General features: G+C 44.3%; 1 protein-coding gene and 1 long non-coding RNA gene across 7 annotated transcripts in view; one reads left to right on the forward strand and one right to left on the reverse strand.

The window, feature by feature from the left end:
• The window catches only part of LOC118505231 (homeobox protein unc-4-like), a 62,981-nt gene that overhangs the window by 39,020 nt on the left and 7,877 nt on the right, over nucleotides 1–16,084 (reverse strand). The gene's annotated exons all lie outside the window — the stretch shown is intronic.
• Nucleotides 1,592–8,411, forward strand: LOC118505267. 3 transcript variants are annotated; one of them, XR_004905395.1, is made up of 5 exons: nucleotides 1,592–2,011; nucleotides 3,423–3,677; nucleotides 3,917–4,123; nucleotides 4,232–4,297; nucleotides 6,454–8,411. It is a non-coding gene; the product is annotated as an uncharacterized LOC118505267 (long non-coding RNA). The 3 variants fall into 3 exon arrangements; XR_004905394.1 differs by lacking the exon at nucleotides 6,454–8,411 and having other exon boundaries at nucleotides 1,594–2,011; nucleotides 4,232–6,064; XR_004905396.1 differs by lacking the exon at nucleotides 6,454–8,411 and having other exon boundaries at nucleotides 1,594–2,011; nucleotides 3,964–4,123; nucleotides 4,232–6,064.

Raw genomic sequence — 16,084 nt, forward strand, 5'->3', positions numbered from 1 at the left:
GAAGTCTACTTACTACAACACTGTGCAAATACGTTTGATTCTATCGAAAAGGTACGAAAATAATAACACCACAGAATGCAATCAATTGCAGCAGAGGCAGTTTTCCACCAAGTCAGGCCAGAACGACAAGTCTCTTATGAAAACAGATGTGTGAATTATGGCGCGTTGAATGGCGATACTGCGAGGATACGCTAGCTGCCTGGGACGGCGCACGAACTCTGCTGGGACGCATAAATCAACGGGTGAGTGCGCATGTATGTATGCAAAGGGGGAAAAACTAACCCGAGGAGAGTTCCACAACACGACACGAAAAGTCAAGTCCAACTGCAAGGACAGGAGGAAAGGGGTTGAGTTTGGATGTGTTTAAATTTAAATAACTCTTTAAAATAGCCGCTGTTTTGTAATTAAAAGGAATTCCGACAGATGACACTCACTATTCGTCAATTAATTTTCAATTGTTGTGCGCTAGGACTTGACTTAGGCAAAACATTGCACCAAGAACGAAGTTTACACCTTCTTCTAGAAAACACCTTCGGCGAACGTGTCCCGTGTAATAGAACGATGCCGATTTTCGCTCTATTTTGTCTTGCTTTTCCGTTAATTATTTGCAAAAACGAAGTCTGAACATAGCAGCAATATTTTTGTTCGTGTTCGTGTTTTGTCTGCGTGATTGCGTGCCGTCGGTCACGCGGTGATTGAAAAAAAGAAATATGTGAACAAAATAATTACTATAAAAACACAAACACGCTTTTCTTCGGGGGCGCCTACCATTGCGTGGGCTTGCTTTGCCGCGCTCCCGGGGTTGGGGTTGGTTGGGTGTTTTTTTTTTTAGCGATCGATAGCGCCGATTGGAGTTTGGCATGGTACGAACCCTTTCTGTGTTATCGGACAGCTTGGGCTAATAATTGCCGACCATTTATTACTGCATCTCACACCCGCGCGGGCGTGTGGAAAATTCACCCTCCCCGTTCAGGAAAAGCCTGACCCAGGGTGGTAGGTCCGGGTGCTGCAGGGTTTGTTGTGCTTGACGCAGCGCATAGGTCCGTTGGGAAATTGAAAGGGTGGTTTGAGTGGTGGTAGTCAGCATAAAAGGGACGCAAGATGTACGCGACCACGTTCCGGCCGTACGAGCCAGGCTTTGGTTAATTAAAATGTAAATGTTTAACCTCAGGCATGGAGCGTTTCTTTTGCACCGGCAAGGGTCGAAAAGGGGTTTATGCTAATAATCGAGCGAACAAAAAAGGGCTGGTATGGAAATGGGGAAAAAAGGAAAGGCAGGAATCAAATGTGGGATTGTCCTATTTTCCGAGTCATTGAACGGAGAGATTGGAGTGTGCTTTCGAGCTACATTTGTCATTGTGAAAAGATTGTCCTTGTTAATTAAATACTTTAATTGAATGTGTTGTGTGTGGAACAGCATATTTGGAATCCCAAAATATAAATCTTCGAATTAAAGCAACTTTGAATGTTTCTGTTTCCACTAGTTTTCTCTTGTTCTGTAGTATTTTCTCTCTTTCGAACTCGCTCTCGCTCTAGTACACTTTTCCTGTTCGGTATCTCTCGATTATCCGGGCGAATCAAACAAGATCGTCCTGTCAACGCTGACAGCTCCAACTGCGCCTGTTTGTTTATCAACAATCTCCGATACAAAATCCGCAGCAAACTTCCATAACGCCGCAGGGACAAAACTCGAGAAACAGTGTGATAGATATTAAGCAGCAACTAAGTTGAACAAAGTAAATCGAACAGAAAACAATATGGCATTCTAAAAGTTGTGCTGCCTGTGCTTTTGCCGTGACTTTTCCACCATCGCTGTCCGAACTTTTGTGCTCAATGCTCGAATCGGCACGCTTTGCACGGTAAACTTTTTCAAGTGGAAAGCCGCAAAGTTGTCCTGTTATTTATTCTCCACCAGTGTACCAGCCATAATCAACGATCCCGCGAAGGAAAATAGAAAACCACATGTAACAGTCACGTTCCTTTGGGCAGGAGAAAGACACACAGCAATGAGGTGAGCACAGACAGAAAACAAAACATGTCTCCGATCCTATTTCTCATCCGCCCCCAATAGAAAACACATTTTGAAAGGAAACATTGCTGCAAAACTCTGGCACAATCACCTTGGGGAGGCAAGCGTAAAAGAAATGTTTCCAACCGAAACAATCATCTCGCGTTCCATATGCGGCGTTAAGGCGTGACTTCTCAAAGAAGCCGCACTGGTTGGGAAAATGAGCCACGGGCAGCAGGCTAAAGCGATCCGTAACCCTCCAACCCGTACTGGCGGCTGACCATATTGGACGGGCAACTTTGTCGCAGCAGCCGATTTCGCCCGAGACCTTTCGAGTTCGAGGCGTAGTTGGATGCGTGAATAAAGTAATCGTTCTTCAATGTCGGTTAGCAGGTAATTATTATCCCCATCGATGGCGCAGAGACGGGCGGTGGGGGAGAATTATGTTTTGCGAGAAAAACTAGCTGCCGCAAGCCGACCATTGATGTCGGCACAAGCAGTCATTCCATTCTGTTTGAGATTGATTTTCCTCTAAAAGGCGGTTTCGCTCTATTTTCTGTCCGTGTCACAGAAAGTGGTTTAACGATGCCGCACGGTAACAACATTGTCAGTAATTGGCCTACCAGCTTGCTATTTACCGATTTATTACAATATAAAGATCACGCCGCTTATAGGCATCGTTTTGCAACTGAAGCAAATCTATCAGTGATCCTTTTTAGCATATTGTTCCCCATAATGAGATGTTACTAATTTCACCGACAACACCACCGCAAAGGTCGGTACGCCGTGTGGAGAGGGAAAATATTTAACACCCAAACCAGTCGGTGTCCAAACGTTTGATGATAAATGGTATTGCCGTTCAGGATTGGTACGTTTTTATTACTCTCACACGCACACAACGGCACCGAAAAGCGGTCCGTTGCCGATATTGGGCGAGCTTTAAATTTCCTTCGAAAGTGTTGGCAGTGAAGAAAAACTGAAAAAAGGGAAGAAAAGCACCGCAAACACGATGACGATCGGCTCAAGGTGTCGGTAAGAATTAATCAAATCGTAACGTTAGCGGTACTAAATTAACTCTTCCCGCCGTGCCGAACGTACGTAAAAAAAACGAAACGAAACTCTACCAATCCGCGGTACCAACGGCGGCTGCCCAGCGGGAGATTCTCGCCGAAGAAAGAGATTAACCGTCCCGGCCCGAACCGTTCGTCCCGGTGGAAGCGCACCCCGAAAAAAAGAAAAACGGAAAGCCCCCAAAGCGGTACCGCGCGCCGGGCCCGTTTTCGTGACCATGTTCCTGGTCACGGCACCGGTCTCGCCCGTACCAAATGCGTGCCGTGAGCGCGGCACGAGAAAAGAAGAAATAAAATAATTGATTTAAACCTAATGAACAACTTAATAATAATTATCATTTCAGCTTGGAATTATGGACGGGAAAAGCGTAAACATGAACACAGCGAACCTCTGGCCGCGGCCGCATTCACGACGCGAAGGCACTGTTGCGCATCTTATTATCTGGCCGGAGCAGTGAGCACGAATGTCAGAGAAAATGTCCAAAAAGCAAAGCAAAGTCCAAAATCAAAGCCGGACGATGTTTGGTGGCAAACCAAATTTCGGGCATCAGGAAAGGAAATAGTCACCGCCGGCAGGCAAAGACGGAGCAACGATCGAGGTACGTATCATGATCACGACCATTGCCGTTTTGTTGATGGGCCTGTCTCGCTCGTTGGCTGTGTTGCTGATGAGACCTAATCTGTGGATCAGCTGGACATGTGGGGGGAAAAAAAAGAATCGTGTTGGAGACCGTTCAGCTCCATTGAGGCCTTTCTTTTCGCTTGCGTTGCTTAACATATTGCCTGTTTTATGATTAACTGTCAAAAGGTAGACATTTATAACAGCACCAAATGATAGTTTTAGAGTTGATGTATTCGTTTCTACACCGATTTGCTTCCTTCAAGAAGTCATCCAACCTTCCCGGGGAGCCTTGTGCGGAGACGGGCGTATGTGTTTTGATATGAGTGTGCTATTGTTCACGGTCTCGGACAGACGACACTGGACACTGGTGGAGCACCGGGAATGCAGGAGGAGGTGGTGTTAACAATAAGCGAAACAAATGAGGTAAGCGCGAGGACGAACGAGCCGGAGTTTTATGCGTTTGGTTCACAGCCCGCCAAACCAGTCGGCTTGTTGTAACGCAGTTAATAAACCTCTCCATGCTCATTTTAGGAAGAAGAGGGATGATAATCACACCCAAAGGAGATGCTGCTCCCTCCGAACGGACCCGATACTCCGGTATGTGATCCGATTGAGCAAAGTTATGTTTCGGTATTTTAATCTTATTGATCGTTACTGAGGAAACCACGCACTGCGACGGTTCTTGTTCCTGGTGAGCTCTTCGACGGAGCGTTGTTCGTTCTGCTGGCCATCGGGAAGTGGGCGAATGGCGAAGGGTTGAAGAAGATGTGAATTTACGAGAAACTCACCAATAATTAACTCGCGTGCGCGCTCACAAGCTCGCGGTGTTGGGTGTGTAAAGTGAAAAAAGAGTGTGTACAACAAAACTGCAAAACGAAGCGATTGAGGATTTGTTACATCTTATTATGAGCCTTTCGATAGGTGCTCGATAGGAACTTCAGCAACGTCGGAACGACGCATTGCCGAGAGGGATATAAACTCTTTCTTAATCTAATTTTAAGCATCGCTATTATCGCGCCTGTTTTTTCTCTCACATTTCTGGACCCGTTTCATGTGGGTTAGCTCTGAAACAAAAGGGTGGCAGGACTCGGAACGGCTTCGGGTAGGTTGCTCCATATGGTATAATGATTAAGACATTAAGCTCCATAACCGATTGTCAATACCACGCATCCCTCCGCGAGGCACAGGCACAAAATGGAACGCGTCCAATACAAAATGCAACCTCCATCCAATCGTGGAGGCGATCGGAAAGTGGTGATTATGCTGCGCGCCAGTAATGCGTGTTATGTGGTGAAGATCAAACGTGTCGGGTGCGAGAGCTACATTTGCTCCTTCGCTTTCACCCTCCATTCGCCGGGCTTAATCCGGTGCACAAGTTTCTACTTTGTCCAAGGGGGGAAGGTTGAATGGATCGGATTGGATCGATTTTCAACTAGCGCTCGTTTTCAACCGCAAACAATCAATCTCGTCTTATGAATCATTTTATTAGCGTGTGCGCTTCACCATCGGTCGTTCGCGTTGCAGGCGGATGATCGTGCCGTTGGGGTTGTAAGGGAGTCGAGAGTGCTGATTGAGGTTAATTTTTATGAAATACTGATTGTTTTTGCTGGTTTCTTTTCGTCATCAATTAGTGCGTCCGTTATTACGGGATAGTTATTATTCATTTATTTTCAATCGCGATTTGTTGTCGTTTTACTGTTACGTGTCTTTTCTTAAAAAAAATTGTCTTAAATATTTTTTGTTATATAAAAAAACCTTTAAAAAAACAACAAAATACACCTAACAAGCACCGTACAAGTAGGGTGGCTGAGACAACTTATTTAAAAAAAGCCCATCCCCTCATGCCATAAAAGCCCACAATCGCGCAAACAATAACCATTCAGAGAAGCCAACAAGCAAACACATTTAAAAGTAACAAGAACAAAGCAAGAAAAGAAAAACAAAACACGCACAAAGCAAAGCAAAAAGAGCCGAAAACGAAGAGAAACAAAAAAAAACACAAAACAAAACAGCCCACAAAGAAAGGAGGCAGCAGAAAATCCACTTCAGGTTGAAAATAATTCATTTGCCGACTATTCAATTACAAAACGTGTAAATAAAGACATTTTCTCACTTCCAATTTTATGCAGCTTTCGTGAAATGTTGCTTCGTGTTACCGGTGTGCCGTGGGGTTTCGCATTCGCATTCGATTATAAACGACGTGCCCGGTCCGATCCTGCCCCGGCGAAGGGTGGAAGGCCGCTTGGGCGCAGCGTGAGGGACGCTTGAAAAGTTAGCCCAACATCGCGAAAGCGATCGCTTCTTAAAGCTCCGCAGGAAGGTTGGTGGTGGTGACCCCCCTCAAACACCTCTCCACCCCCTCCCCTCCCCAAGGGTGCCCCCCGTGGCCTGACGCAACAGCAAAAAGCGGCTCTATTTGGTGCCGGTCGGTGCCGCAAAAGCGAGAGGCCGCGCATGATGGCATAATAATAATCGTAACGGCGTGACGGAACCACGGGAATGCCCATTGACGGGCGGAGGGGGAGGACGGGCCTTTTGGGGGCTGCCTTTTATTTCATCCGCCCGGAGTTTCTGTGTGTTGTTATCCGGCAGTGGGATACAAGTCCCGGACAAGAAAGGGAGAAGCTTGTAAAAATGCCAACAAACACAACGACTAAATTTTATGCTCTTTTTCCCTGCTTTGTGCCTTTCGTTCTCTCTCACACACGTGCTGCTTCTCTCTCTCTCTCTCTCTCTCTCCCTCTCTGTTTTAGGTGGATTTTTCCTTCGCCGTTTCCTTGGATCCTTCAAGCGGTGAAACAAGTGCTGCTGCTGTTCCTTTCGCTGTCGGATTGCGGGAAAAAGCCGTCGGGAATGAAGTCGTTTTCGGCCGACGTTGGTTGAAATTAATGAAGCTCCCCAGCGTTGATGACCTGCGGCAGGACAAACGCGGCCGGGAAGGAAGGAAAGTGGAGCGGAGCGTTGAAGTCAAGCCAGGGGAAGGCTTTAACCATAGGAGGATGTTGTGAGTAGCAAGGATTCCTTTGATCACAAAAAGAGGCATACGATATCTACAGTGCGTACTGAGTGGAGAGTTTTTCTTTACTCTGAAATGTTTCAATAATTTTATTTTAAGTACATTTCCAAAGTTGAACTTCAAGTTGCATAAAATCGCCACAGAAACAGGCTCAAAATCAATTGGATCTGTTTAGAGCTAATTTGCTCGTTCTTTCGCTTAAACGCATTCGTTCTGGTTCCCCCGCCAATGAGCAATAATTGAAAGTAGTCGCGTGATCTTTTCAAAAATATAACCCAAACCCAGCACTGTTCTTCATTAGTCCCTCGGACTGCGTTTCCAATAATACATTCGTGCTGTTGTATGTCGCACCTACCGACAAATTGATCGTCTTTAGCCGTACTGCTGCACGCATTGCTCATAGCGACGTTCGGACAGACTCACTCAGTGCTCAGAATCAGGCATCTTCCTTAAGGTGCACAACCAACCCTTCGCCAGCACGATGTGCAACCCTCGAGCGCACCGAAACAAAAAACGCCCGTCAGAGTCGGCACGAAAGCTTATAATTGATGCCCAAACAGACTCAGCCGTTCCGAACCAGTTCCAGGGCTCGGCGCAACACACGCCAGGCAAGCGCATACGCAAGTCCCAAGACACCGGGATGCGCAAAACCGCCCCCCGGGGCAATAAATTGTGAAGAGATAATAAGAACGAACGTTAAAAGGATAGTAAAACCGAAAATTGAAAACAGCAGAAATAATTTCAAGATAATTTACCGCGCGAGAGTCGACGTTGGACGTTAAGACGTTAAGAGGCGTTGCTGTCTTTTTCTTCGGTTTTTGGGGGGCTGCCTATGTTTTTCCGCGCTTCGGTGAGGTGTTTTTAAGGGGCATTTCATGTTGGCTGCTTGTTTGTGAAGCCATTGTTCAGCGGCATCGGCATAACGAGTGTGTGATCGTGTCGGAGTTCTCGAATGCTGGGCAAATATGTTTAGTCGGCTGGGATGAGAGCGCACTTCCAGTGGTTTACCTTTGAAAGCCTTCCCGAACGGCGGTTCCTTGCCAACGAATGCCAACAACGCTTTGCGCTCATTAGGTGTGCCAAATTGCTCTATCAACATTCAGATGCATTCGGATATCTCGGGCAGAAGAGGAGGAAGCAGGAAGCCGGTGAAGGGAAAGGTTTAAAAATATGTCCAAAAGAGGTGGACACTTGTTTTCTATTTCTGCGTTCACCTCACTCACCAAACCCACAACAATATGGCGACCCGGAGATCCTTGCGCACGCCGGACACAAATGGAGCAAGCATTTTCTTCTCTTCAACCCGTCGGGGAAATTAACATTCACGAGCAACAACAAGCGGGAAAACTCTTTGTGTTTTTTTTTCTCTCTCTCTATGGTTTCTGTTTTTAGAGGCAGCATGTGCAAGCGTCCCCTAGGGGAAAGGCGAATGGAAATTAATGTGTCACTTCCGGCACAACAGCAGCAGCAGCAGCGAAGGCAAGATAAGATTTTATCAACGCGAACGTGTTGTGGTTGCTGTCTTGTACAAGGGTTGAATGTGTATTGGCTGGCATTATTCAGTTGTTTATTTAATGCTTGTACCTATTTTAAATAAAACCATCTAAAAATAGTGATTATTATTTTCGATGAGAGTGAGCAGAGAAAAATGAGGCAAACCCCCCCGCTCAACTCGAAGCGCATTTGAAAGCGTTCGCTTTGAACCCATAATTAATATGTTATTATGTTAATCTACATTCAATTTTCCTCCGCCATTCGAAGCTGCCGGGCGGATAGTATCGGTGCGATTGCGTGCTTTCGGGCGGTTATAATGGTTGGTCGTATGGAGACTCCACGCCGTATAAGCGTATTACAAAACGAGAGCTTTTTTCCGTATGCATTATTAATCGGAGCTCATTGAAAATACTGGGTATTTGTAGCGTACTGTAATTATAGATTTGTCAATTGAATGCATTACCATACCTATTTTGCTAGTTTGTATGCTCTAGAAACTCAACGGATTACTTTAAACACCCTCCCCTGTGTTACATGTTACATGAGTTTTTGAATAGCGGCTTGGCGATCTCCAAGGATTGCCGAACGAAACGGCCAAACAGTCTGACAAAAGGTTAAACTGAAATTAAACTTTTGGTAGCCATTTTGTAAACTTGTTCCAGCAACTATTTTCCCCATCAGAAAAGAAAAGAAAAGAACAACCTTCCTCGAGCTATTCGTTCGTTGGCTCTCGTTGGCGCGTCGTAGTACAATTAAAGTGTCATTAATAGCATTAGAACTGCGGAGCGCAGGCACAGTCGTACTCGGGTTTCGGGGTAGTTTAGAGTTTTGGAGCAATTTTTGGAGGCCACGTCAAAAGGGGAAAGGAAAGTAAATTAAGCCTCTATTGACAGCTCAGCCAGTAAAGGTGTCGAAAAGTTGCAGGTTATACGTGGCGAGTAGGAACTTTTGAAATAAGCGCCAGTAGCGATTTGGATTTGGAGTAATATTCTGATGTTTATATTTTAAATCAAATTTTCTGAATCTTATTTAAGTGGATCTAAAAAAAACGCTCCTTAATAACTTTTTATTATTTTAGGCAGCCTTGCTCCAACTTGCCTTCTCTCCATTTGCTCGACGAACGACAGCAAATCATAACTTTTGTAGCTAATTTAATTTCACGCAGGACATTTCGTGGCATGATTTGCCTATTGCGCTTCAAACTTTGTGCCCTGGGTGTGGTTTAGCTCACCCCCGAAAAAAACCCGTGGCGACACTTGTCCCGTGCATTTTCCACCAACCAAGCACGGTAATAACAAAACTTAAAACCACAAACAGTTTGATTGCTCTTTCGATGCTCAAAGTCTCGAAATAAAACTGCCACCAAGCGGACACGGACCACAAGCATGGCACCACAGATCCCGAGTGGGTCCTCCGACTCACAGAAAACACATTCCGAGAGCGAAAAGTTATGCTTAGCAGGGAGGAATGATTTCACCCAAGCCGAGGGAGACAAAGTCCAATAGGAAATAAGCATTCCGCTTGGCAATCCAATTTGGCATCCAATTAATCTAAATTTTCATATACAATCTATTTCTTTCATCTCGACTCCGTGCTTCTGTGACTGGAAAGCGATGTGTATGCGATGCTGCCACGTACATTTCGATCGGGTGCCCTTTTTCCACCTTTGATCATCAGTGTGTGTCAGTGTGTGTGTGTTTGGTTGAAAAAGCCTTGGAGAGAAGGAAATAACTTTTGTGCCCCGAGCCGAGGACATCCATCCCTCGACTTGCTAGCAACTTTGTGTTAATGTTTATAAAATGCTATTTGATAACATTCGCTGTGTCTGTTTGAATACCTTCTTTAACTTTTCAATTTTAATCCATATGTCCCTTGGGTGGGGCAGAATTGCCGTTCGATAACAATAATTCAAACAAACTGCAATCTTATGCACATCTGATGCCACCGAGAAATCGCTATCCTCCCAACATATCATAACTCAAAATCAAAAGGGATGTCTCGCAAACTATTACACAGAACCGGATCACCCTTCTCAAGTAAAAAAGGGCATGATGAATATCAAGCAACAACAAAAAAACCCAAAACGAACCACGAAAAGTCAAACCCTTTTCCCACTTTTCTTCGCTTCCAATTGACCACTTTACCGGTTGATTTTTCATTCCTTTCGTGTTCACAAGGGGGCCCGAACCGAACAACCGCAAAGAATCCGAATCCAATCGTAATTGAATGAGCACGAAGCAACAAAAAACAAGCTGCTCCGAATGCTGCTTTCGGTGGGATTATTTATGAGATCATCGACAAGCAAAACTGGGAGGGCACTTTGAAAGGGTGGACCGAGCAAGTGAGTGTGATTGTTGACCCGTTCCAAGAGAATGAAGGGTTTGGTTCGGTTAGTTACGGTTGCACCTGTCACTGGAGGAGATGCTAACACGAGAGTCTAACTATTCCAAAGCGAGTTAGATAAGTGAAGGATAAATTTATTTATAACAGCATCCTTTCGAGCGCACAAATGATTACCAATCGATTGCGATTAAAAGTATTTTCTCTTTGGGTTAGAAACACACATAAATAGCTGGTGGTATTGTGCTAAAGAGGAGTAGCTATTGCATCAAACCACTAATGCGACATACGAGCCGTGACGACAACGAATCGACCATTCCTGCCCCTCTGTTAGAATTTCCCCATGAGGTTTGCTATTCCACTGGGTAATGATGCAGGGTTCCCATATGGTATATTTCTCGACCAGATTTCTCAAATTTAGTGTGATAATATTTTTCGTTACGTATGGAAGTTGTTGGAATACTTCTGGTTTTCTTTTACTCAATAGAAACTCGCGTCTATGTGGAATGAAACCCAAAGCTAAGAAGATGATAGCAGCTTAGGCATGAAGTAAATTAATTTACCAGACCACTGAGCAATTTAAAAAGTCTTGTCCATCAATCGCCATCCAAACTTAGGACCTAAGTATAGACAATTTTCAAGAATTCAGACAGTAGAGGGTCCTTATGGGGCGATCCGGTGGCCAAGGCGGCAGCGGCGCCGGTCTTCACAGGACCAGGGTTCAAATCCCGACCGCCTCCCTTTACTACTTTGCTACGGATGAAACAAAGTCACAGAAAACTAGAAATTGGCAGGTTGAGACCTTTCAAGTGCCAAGGAAGAAGAAGAAGGAGGTTATATTTTACTTTAACCTTTAACTTCGAATTTACTTATATTTGTCAGTAACTAATTTTTGACCCCAAATCATTAAGGTATTGGTTTTGGCACTTTTGATTATTTTTTTTTAATTAAATACTACTCTGCCATGCTCAATCCAGCCATTGAAGTGAATCTAATTATTAAAATAACCTGCAAAGTCTGAGCTGCTGATTTACACATCCCATCCTGAAGACGATCGGAGCTGGCTAACAGACCTCTTGAAGAAGAGAGTTTTATACTAACTCTATTATTTCATAAAAAAGGAAATTTCAGGAAAGATTTTAAACAGCATTTTTATGTAGCGATTTATTTTACATATTTTATATAATTACTTAACCAAAATTGTTGTCTCAAGCAGGTTTTAAATAGTGGTAAAAGTTTCCAGAATGAGACAACCCTGCCTCAATATGTTACCTTTTGTCGCTCTGCATTTTCCAACCCATTTCCCAGTAAACCCAGCCCAAGGACCAAAACAAAGTATCCGATCGATTAACGCTACCAATGCATATATTTACACATTCGATTTCCCCCCCCCCCCCTTCTTTCCAACGATACCAACGACGAAAAAAGAGCAATCGAAGTCAAATTGGCATTAAAATTGATTTCGATCGTAAACGTGTGGCTGAGTGTGTATATTCAAATTGTCCTCCATCCATCTTACCCGGGAGAAGAAATTAGAATGTTGACCATGTTTTGCATCAGTTCGGTCCGTATAAATTTTGATCCCATTTTCCACATGGCTACATGCCATGTACGATTGTTCAGGTTTCGCAACAAAAAAAGATGTACATGTATGTAAAGTTGAAGTTACCACCTTCGCAGCAAAAAAAAGGACCCCTTTTTTCCTGGCTCTGTTCTATCGTCCCTTTACGCTAGTCGAGATTTTATTCTCCCAAAATGTAAATGTGTGTATCCCTGGTTCAATTGCCACCCTGTGGATAGGTGGGTAAAGTCGTTCCGAGTTTAGCCACTTCCTGCTAACACCACCGTAAAACCCACCCGGACCAAAAATAAGCCAATTCGTATTCCGGAAGCAACCGACCGTCTTGAGGTTTCGCCTTCCGTGTGGTTTTCTTTTCATTGTCGTCCCGTCCATTTTCCGAGGATTTCCACGCATGGCATCTACCCGTCCCATGCAGGTCTGTTTGTTTTATGGATTTCGAGCAGGGCTTTGGTTTGGTGTCCGGATTGCGGGTGGGTGGGGAGGTTTAGACACGGCTTATTAGACAAATGTGTATCGAATTGGATTTGAATCAGCACAATCATCACAACCCTCCTCGGTTTTGTGTTTTTTTGGTTTGTCCTGTACTGGGATACGTGCTCTTATTGGTCGGATATAAGATGTGTGTTTATCTCCTCGAAGGCGACGTTCCAGAGCCCTCCCAGGGATGAAATCGAAAAGGGGACAGAAAAAGGTCAATAAAAGGATGGTGCTTGACTTCCACACCAGAATTGTTGAGAGACCGCAATCACAGAGGAGAGCGAGAGTCAACCGATCCCGAAAGGATTGTGCTGAGTGTGTAAAGGTAAAGCGGAATATTGTCGATTAAAGTAAAACACTTTTTTACGAGGGTCAACACGGAATTTATGTCCACTTCACTCAAATGCAAATAAGTGCCGAACTCGTTCAGGCTTCACATACATTATAGCGACATTCCTTCCGGGGATGTGTAACGATTGTAGTGGATATTTACAGCAAAACCACCGAATCGTCGTCGTCTGTTGAAAATACATCAAAAAAGGTTTTCCCGAGCTCGGGGTTTTGTGAAATAATTTCACGGATTGATAAGTGGCAACCCTCGGACGAATTTCCGACCCAAACCCATCGGCTCGATCGACTGCGTGGTGTGCAGTGTCTATTTTGGAAGTGTTTAATTTCAGATTTCCTACCACCGATAACTCTCTTTTGTGTTTATGTGTGGGCTATCTCGCGCCTTGGCTGTTTGTCGCCTTGCCTGACAGTTCCATTTTGGGCAATTTCTATTTCCTCCCCCCGGTTTCCCGGGGTTTCCAGTCCGTCCGATGCTTATGGCAAATGCTTATCTGATTCCTGTGCCAGGCTCACCTAGACGCTTCTTTTCACCGGGCCGGGACACTGTTTTCGCAGTCGCAAACTCATCATCACCCTGGGTGCTCATCTTTCGGAAGAGTTATAATTGGAAAAAGCCGCCCCGAACTCGCTCTCTCTCGCGACCCGGGCAAAACACGCAATCTGTTCCGAATTCATCCGCGCCGTTCGGGTAGTGGTAAGGAAACCCGCTTCTCGGGATTGTCAACCGGAATGAATTAAATTACATTCGTTACAACTCATTAGCACCGAATGGTGAATGTTTACGGGTTTTTGCTCGGCTATAAACGGCAAGCGTTGTTTGAAGTTTTCGTAAAGCAAAAGGGGTTAGAAGTGGGCAATTATGGTTTGCTTGGTTGGCAATCGGTAGCTTAGGAAGGTTATGAAGAGATGTTCTTCTCTTTTTAATTCGTGACAATAACGTAACGCTTCGTGACGCACGTAACGCTTCGTGACGCACGTAACGCTCGCAAGTGAAAAGCGCCAACTCCAACACGTTCTGCCCATAAATATTGATCAGGACACCGTAATGGTGTCGCATATGCCTCACTTACTGCTTTCTCAAAGTGGATCAGAGTTCTGGCGACGAAAACTATCACAAGTTCAACCATAAGTGTGTTGCAAATTTATGAGCCCCACTGCCACCTCGGGAAAATATTTTCGCACACTTTTCATTCACACCTACCGAGCTTTGTCTAAATCCCTTGGCTGCCTGCTATTTTACATTTACAACACAATATGCACACACACACCTTTCAACAATCAGAAAACCATTTACGATGTTTATTTTCATCGATTTCATCGAAAATCCCCAAGCTCCAGCCAATAAAAACGGTGTCTCTCTCTCTCCCTCTCTCTGGGGGTGAGAAAAGCGACATGCTAAACACGCTGCTCGTTCGTTTGCTGTTCGATCGAAGACACGCCATGAAATCTGATCCCAACCGAAGCGTACTTCTTCTCCAGCTCGACTGGTGCTGATTATGATTATTATGCGCCTGATGATGATGGCGATGGTGATGATGATCACGCTTTTCGTTTGTGTTCTTTTTTTATTATTGAAAACGCACGCAAATAAAGACTGTCGGTGTATATTGGAAAAGTTTGGAATTTAAAAAAACTACATTTGCAAACAAAATCCAAGACACTGCTTCAAAAACACATTTCACACACTTCGATATAGCCGTTTTGTTTATGATTTCCTCGAAAGGCTTGAAGTGTTGTGTTCTTCCCAAAGGAGTACAGCCCGCATTTGAATATCGGCGGAAAATTGGCCGCCGATTGGCTTGAATCACCATATTCAAATTTTCCCTCGAGAATGTTGACACGGTTGGGCAAAACCCTGCCACATATGAAAGAAAGCAGAATCTCGGAGGGACAGCTGCCGCTTGCATCATGTAAATAGTGTATTTGAATTGTAATGGAGCTAATAAAAGCGCTTCTTATTGTTTATTCGCGAGGTAATATGATTATAGCGAAGCGAATTGAGCTGTTAGCTGAGACGTTTTGTGTGGGTTCTACACGTTTGGTATTGAATTTATGCTGCTAATGCTTTTAATGCTAATTTTACTCGAATCCTACGTCAAAGAAGCTTGCCTGAAAAATAATGTCACGCCTTCAGAGGTAGCCCTTCGGCAGTTGTCTGAGACTTTGACTATGGCTATCATAAGCATAAATGCTGGATGCAGAAGCTCAAGTTGCAGAAGGACAAAACTACCAGAACCTTGTTTTTCCTTCCCAGTGCTGTATTACAGGCATACAACTCTCTAGGACCTTGTGGAACTGTCTCTGAATATATTCAGATGTTGAAGCAATTATAAACGATCGTCAGGATATGTATCATCATTCCCAACTTTTTTGCTCATGGATCAGGAGAGAACAAAAAAAACCTTTGGATTGAACCTCGACTTTGTTCTCCAAAGCTGCTCCAAATTGATTGACTGAAGGTTAGAAGAAATAGTTGACTGGATTGCTAGGACTCTAGATCTTTGGATAGAAAATCTTGAAATAGGAGTGGAAGGAGCGTCCGCTCGGGGCCTCATCCGCAAGAGAAATCCTTTTGGTCTTACTCACAAACGAGCCACAATTAGAAGGGCCTCAACTGCCATTCCGCTCGGGGCCTCCAAAGACCTCGATCCACCACTGATACAGTGTTGTATTATCCTGGATTCCTCACAAATCAAGTAGCATCCTTATGGAGCTCCAAGGAACCAAGAACCAAGAACGGTCCTTGGACGATCGTCACTATGAAATAAGAGCAACTTTCACTGATAGATACTACAAGCAAGACGTAACAATTTTATTATTTGCTATACTGAGTACAATATATTGCTTACGCAGAACTGCTCCTTGCTCAACAACAACAAGTAGAGGCAACGCGCTTCAAGAAATAGACGATTCCGATTAGGAAACGGTTTTGATTTATTAGGAGGGAACTTTCCACTTACTTACCAAGAATTAAACTATCAAAATGAGCTCAAAACAATAACGACAAAAAATGCTCTTCATAATTGATAAACCACACTGGAACTCATCGTAATCATCGTCCGTTCGGGGTGGTCCGTTCGTGGGATGTAAACTGTCTTAATTGCTATTGTTGACTCATTGTAGT

The sequence above is a fragment of the Anopheles stephensi genome, chromosome 2 (genome assembly GCF_013141755.1).
Source record: "Anopheles stephensi strain Indian chromosome 2, UCI_ANSTEP_V1.0, whole genome shotgun sequence".
NCBI classification, from domain to species: domain Eukaryota; kingdom Metazoa; phylum Arthropoda; class Insecta; order Diptera; family Culicidae; genus Anopheles; species Anopheles stephensi.